The sequence below is a fragment of the Arachis duranensis genome, chromosome 3 (assembly GCF_000817695.3).
Source record: "Arachis duranensis cultivar V14167 chromosome 3, aradu.V14167.gnm2.J7QH, whole genome shotgun sequence".
Lineage (NCBI taxonomy): Eukaryota > Viridiplantae > Streptophyta > Magnoliopsida > Fabales > Fabaceae > Arachis > Arachis duranensis.
The window spans coordinates 43,724,260-43,731,049 of record NC_029774.3 but is presented as its reverse complement, the minus strand read 5'-3'; the positions used below and the strand labels follow the sequence as shown (position 1 = coordinate 43,731,049).

Below are 6,790 nucleotides of genomic sequence, written 5' to 3'. Positions count from 1 at the left end.
CTTGGGAGAGAGGATAGAGTTATATGGAAGTATGATAAACAAGGAATTTTTTTACTAACTAATTTGTGCAGGTGTTGCAGGTGAAAATGGTTACGGAGGATATACATAGCTACAGCTTTACTAGGACCATTTGGAAAGGCCTTGTCCCACCCAGAGTAGAGTTGTTTGTCTGGTTCGTCCTAATCGGCAGGGTTAATACGAAGGAGAGATTGAGTCGGTTTGGAATTATTCACCAAGATACTTCATGTGTTTTATGTAACAACAGTGTTGAATATGGCCACCACATATTTCTTAGTTGTAACTTTGCTTGGCAGGTATGGTGTGCTTGGTTATCATATGTGGGGATGCCATGGGCTTGTCCAGGTACAGTTAAGGACCACTTCCAGAGCTGGACTGAGAACGCAAGTACAAAACAGGAGTGCAAGAGATGGATGGTGTGTTTTTGCGCGATCATATGGAACTTATGGTTGGAACGGAACCGGAGGATTTTTCAAAATAAAAGAAAAAGAGTTGAGGAGATTATAAAATTGTCTGCACTGAGCTACAAAGAGTGGTTAGGTGTTAACCCTTTTTGTTGTTGATGGCAAAGCCAGAGATGACAAAAGGGTATTTGCAGCTTTGTTTGTTCTATTTATTTTATGCTTAGTTTTAATTTGATTCTATGTAGCTAGTCCTTTTTATTCCACTTGTTGTGTTGAGCTCTCGTTCAAAAAAAATAAAAAAAAATAAACCTCTTCCACCCAACCACAAGCCAGAATATGGTTAGGTTAATTTAAATAAAGCTTTTCTTTCTTTCTTTCTTTCTTATAATGTGTTTGTGATTTGGGTTTTGTTTGCATGAATTGGGATATTGACAGTTCTTATTATGGTACCACCAAACTGAAAATTAAAACCACTTTTCTTAACTTTGTGATCCTTTATTATTCTTTATGTAAACGTCACAAAGAAAGAAAGGTCCCCTGAAAATATCTACAAAGCAAAACAGTAAGTCTTTGTAGTATGTAGATAAATCTATCCAGCTCAGTTTCAATGTAATAAAAATATAAAAACATATACTATTCACTAAAACACCATACTTTATTATATTCAGCAAAAATACAATACTTTTACTCCCAAGACCAAAACAACGGGAGACAATGACAAAAATAGACCAAAAAAGGTATTTGAAAGAAAAAAATATTACAATCAGCGGTTGGGTGCATAATATCACATCATAGAAACGTACAAACTTCTACCAGTGGCTCCAATAGGACGTCAAAAAAAATACAATCAGAGCCCAGTTCATCTGATCTTCCTCCTATACAAATCTGTTATGCAAACACTAATGCATTTTCAGTACCATAATAACGAAAATGTTACCTCAATCAACCATAGCAGTCTCTCCCATATGAAAGTAGCAAGCTAGTGAAACAGTGCAAACAGCCAAACAGCCAAACATTCTTCTTTTTTATAGGCTCTAATAACTGAACTAAAAATACCATAACTAGAGCCTAATTTAATTTCATTTTATCTTTTTACAAGTTTTAACCTCTAAAAGGCAATGAGCCATTGCCTTTCTCCTTCAAGGAATTGAGCTTCTCAAGCTTCCATTCTCCTCTTAGCCTAGCAATGAACGTTGAAGCCTTTACGTTAACGTCGGGGCTGGGACAGAAAACGGACCCACTCACCTCGCCGTTACGATCTGTAACGGGGTTAGTAACGGAATCAGTTGTTTCAATCGTTTCAGATTCTTCGACCCCGTACCGTTCCGGCGAGCTACACCTTGAGCTGGATCGCGAGCTCTGGTTGCTACGTATTTTAACAAAATCGCCACGGACCAGGAACTTCATTGCCGGCATTTTGAACGGAGGAAGCGGTGGCGGAACCGGAATCAGCGGCGACTGGTTCCCGGCGTTTACTGCCTCGTCGTTATAGGTGCTGGCTCTGTTCGGCAATGGCGGCCTCCCAGCGTTTCTGCGCCGAAGAGATTCTTCCGGTGGATCTGCCGCACTAGGCGGAGGTGGCGGAGGAGGGATCGGTTTCTTCCATTTTGACCATCTCCGTGTAAACTCTGGAAAACCGAAGATGGCGGCGGAGGTGGGGGTGGGGGTGGCGGAGGCGCAGGTGCAGGCGACAGTGGTGGTCTCATATTACTATTTGTTAACTCATTAATAACGTTATAGTAATTGTGATTGAAATTTTGATTGTGTTCGTTCTTGGTTTTCTGCTTTGTCTTCCTCTTTCTCTGGTTGGAGAGTACCGAAGCCCAAACTGTTGCTATGTCTCTCTTCACGGTGCTCTTCCTTTGTTCGCTCTTACCGCGCTTGTGATTCGATCGCGTCTTCACCGGAGCCAGCGGTGGAGGAGGGGCCGGCGTCGAAGGAGCTAGCGGCGGAGACCGTACACTCGTGAACTTGCGATCATTGTCGAGCTCGGTTATCTCGGTAACACTGTCTTCTTTCTCATATGTTCGTGTTCGTCTTGGCTTCCGACGAGTATCCGCCGGCTGAGGAGGAGGTGGTGGCGGCGGCGGCGGGGGAGGAGGAGGCGTCGGGGGCGCCGATGATCTCGGTGGCGGTTCCGGAGGTGGAGGAGATGAGCTAGCCAGGAAGGTATCAACTGGAATTTCTTTAATGTGAAGTTCGTGAACTTCTCCATCTTTTGGTCCCGGCCACCGCGTGCGTCGGTCCACGGTGGCAAACTGATGCCTGGCGGGGGAGCGAAACTGCTTGTCGATTTCAAAGTCGTCATAGAATCGAAACCTGAACCGGTCATCGCTGGTTTCCCAGCTCCTTAGATCTGGATATGAGCTGCTGTTCCTTCTCAACCGTGTAACGCCGGTTGCCGGTGACTGAACCTGGATCGGAGTGGTCTCATAACCCTTCCTCTCCCCAGCAAACCCAAACCACTGCTGCGAAACATAACCACTTCCTTCTCCCTCTCCCTCTCCCTCTCTTTCTCTTTCTCCCGAAGAAGGCATTTTACGAAACGCAGCGTTTTGATCCGAAACGACGTGGTCGTATGGAGGTGGCGATTCGTCGTCGTTTCGCCTGGCGAAAACGCCGCAGAGGATAGCGAACACAACGAGGAGGATGTTGAGTGAGTCCCAGCTCTTTTTGACGACGGAAGATGGCCGGAGAACGTTGGTGGTGGCGGAGAGGAGTGGCGGCACGACTAGAAAGAGCAGAGCTATGGCGATTATAGGCACAAGAATGATTAGAAGTGGAGGGCTCATGAAGGGCGGTGAGGAGTTCCACGGGCGACGGTGGTAGTGATTATAAGGCATGGTGGTGGCGGCGACGGTGGAGGTGGTGATGCCACTGGCAGAGGTGAGAGAAGGTTATTGCTGTGTGTGTTTTTTTGTGTGGTGGTGGTGGTTGTGGCTATGTTTTGTGTTTATTTGTTCTGATTTATTTTTGGTTGTTTGATAGGTACAGGGGCATAAGGTGAAGTTTATGTGGCAATTTAAAAATTGTATGGCTGTGACAACCAGCTTTATACGACGGGACAGGTAATTAAGTGATATCATATGATTTATACTTAAGAGTGACAATTATACATGCACTTTTTATTAAACTTTCCTAAACTCGAATCCTTGCATCTAGAATTTCTCTAAGTATTTATCTTTTCTAACTCTTTGAGAAAATAGGTTTGAACCTTTTTTTGTCAGCCAAAATTGATTATTTTTATTCCTAGAGTCCAATTACAAAATTCACAAAAGTTAAATTCTTACCAGTATTTGTGCTATAATTTTTAGTATTTTTTAAATTATTTAGATTCTTAGTTCAAGTAGTTTAGTAAAAGAGTAACAATTTAAAATTTTTTTTATGAGTTAAATCTAATTAATTTAAATAATAAGACTTGAAATAATATTAGTCATAATTAATTTTTATTATGTTAAACTAATTTAATTGAACTTAGTTAATAAAAAGATTTAATTTAAATGTGTAGCAATATTCTTAATAAAATTTTGACTTTATAAAAATTATTTATTAGAGCTAACTTTATGAAAATAGTTATTTACAAATTGTAATATGTAATACCCTAATATTCAAATTCTTACGCTCGAGTCATAAACGCTCGAGTCATAAGTCAATGAATTACGGTGGTACGATTTTCAGGTAGATTTTTTACTACATAATTATAAGTATAATTGAAAGGAGTATTAGTCGAGAAGTCTGAAAAGATTAAAAATAAGATCGCAAAGTCGTATCACTCACGCATCGACAACTAAAAGATAAAGCGTGAAGTCGAGAGTGATATACTGATAAAGGCATAAAAGAGATTAAGAGAAGAACAATATATAGATATATAACATAAGTAAATAGTCACTAGTCGCGACTCGCGAAGTTTAGGTCGGCTAGGGTACAGTATAACAATAGTTGACAACAGAATCTTCTAATCTCTCCCAAAAGAAACATAAGAGCCTCTGTAGGCAAGTTCAAAAGAGTTCAATACATAATATAAGCTTTTCAAAATAAAGGTTGAGAGATTCTGAGCAAAATATAAAGTGGAGAATATAAAAATCTTCGCCATCTCTCAAATGAACCACAGCTCACTTCTGAGCACCTGGACCTGCATCTAAAAAACAAGAGATATATACGGAATGAGAATCCCCGACCCATGGGTTCCCAGTACGGTAAAAGTGGCAAATAAATACAATGCATTGTAATAAAAACTCACTAAACATCCTAAACTTCTTTTCACCATGTATCCATCCTAGGTTCTCGTTAATCCATGAATAGGCAACTGTCATAAGGGAATGCTAAATCTAATTCATATTTCTCATGCTTCCCGACTTTCTAACTCTCCAACAAACCAGGATTAAAATTATAAACAAAACCATCGCCAACTATTCTTTCTTAGCAATATTATATCATTACTTCATATCCTTACTTGGAGCAAGTAAAATTACTTCACTGTGTTTATCCAGGGAGCTCAAATTATCTCATTCAGTAATAATCATTTCACATTAATCGTAGCATTATTCCATTTCAATAAGAACTGCCCTCAGCGTTAACCGACACCAGTACGAGGGACCTCTCAGTTGTACAAACACAATCAATACAAACAAGTAATACACAATTAAGGCACAAGTAGAACAGATAGCATATAGTCAGGTAACATAGCATATATGATAAAACAAATAGACAAACCCAAACAATTCAAACATATGCAAATGATATATGCCTGCCCTATGACTGATGATATCATCTGTCGGTTATCAAGCCAACCCGACGTATCCGGTAGCTAACCCGGGCACAGTCTATCTATTGCGCATTAATATCATTAGAGGGAGTACGTGCCCTGTCACCATTAGAGGGTATATGTGCCTTGTCATCATTACAACCAGAGAGAAAACATAAGCATACTCACATTCAACATTTTCCATCATTATTCATTTACCACATTCATTCATAATCACTATTCATTATTACCAATTCTCAAATAATGACCCGGAGCAAGCAGGATGAACCACGACCCTTACTACTACCCAGGTATCACAGACATACATTCATTCAAAACTCCATAATTAAACTCATTTATCATAATTCTCCTTCCCCATCTCATACCCGGAGCAAGTGGACAACGCCACTGCCTACTACCCAGGGGGTCACATGTCACATTCATTTTTAAACCACCATCTCTATACTTCCTCAATTAATCATAATCTTTTCATCATTAATCATATACATATACATACTCTGCCATATCTCAATGCTTATCACAGCCATCCGACTCATAACATACACAACACTTTCACCATCATCCTCAGCAACTCATATAATCATCATTACTCATCATTTATCATTGCTTCTCACTTTACTTCATCCACAAGTTACCACATGTTCTAACTTCTTTTCATTACTAGGCATATTATAAGAATTTAGGACTTAAAGGGTGAGAATGAAGGCTTAAAGTTCTGAAATTTGGCTTTAAAAACTCAAAATCAACTTTTGCTGAAAACAGGGTCATGCGTGTACGTTGCCCACGCATACGCATGGGAGTCAGAAAAGCAAAGTGACGCGTGCACGTCGCCCATGCGCACGCGTGGGAGTAAAAAACGTAGAGTGACGCATGCGCGTCGCCCATGCGCACGCGTGGGTGCATTTTGTGCTCCTCGCAGAAAACCAGCATAGTACACGCGCAACTATCGGAATTTTTTACTGGGCATTCGTATCAGTGCAGCGATGCGTATGCGTCGGCCAAGTGCACCCGTGGGGGAGTAAAACTTGAGAGTGACGCGTGCGTGTCGGCCACGCATGCGCGTGGAAGCACGATTTGCCAAAAATTTTACTAAGTTAATAAGCTGCAGAATTTCATTTTTAAACCTCAAACTTCCAACACACATCTTATACAAAATTCCTTTTCCAACCATTTTTGAACCGTTGGAAAGATCGTTGAATAAACTTTCATAAAAATTCAGTTTTGAAGAATTCTGAACTTCGTGGACCAAGTTACAGATTGCCAAAGTTGGTCAAAAAATCAGTTTTTACCCAAAAATAGAAATCACCAATTTTTCTAATGTTTACAAGCCAAATTCATTTCCACTCATCCAAATGACCACAACCCAACCACATTCACATAATTACACTCAACCAAAACCAAACCTACCTCATCTACACAATTTTACCCAAAACTATCAAATTCTACACTTCAATTCCTCAAACCTTATTATTCAATAACCAAACCAATTATTCACATATTCAATATCTAAAATTCCTCCAATCTCTTATATCATCACACAATACACACATCAACTTACCTTTCTTACCTCTTTCCGGCCTCCGGCCCAAGATTTGCGGCCTCC

The 6,790-nt window shown here is 40.3% G+C and overlaps 1 pseudogene; it reads right to left on the bottom strand.

Moving 5' to 3' along the window:
- Positions 1–1,058: 1,058 nt before the first annotated feature.
- Positions 1,059–3,466, bottom strand: LOC107479067 (uncharacterized; annotated as a pseudogene).
- Positions 3,467–6,790: the final 3,324 nt, after the last annotated feature.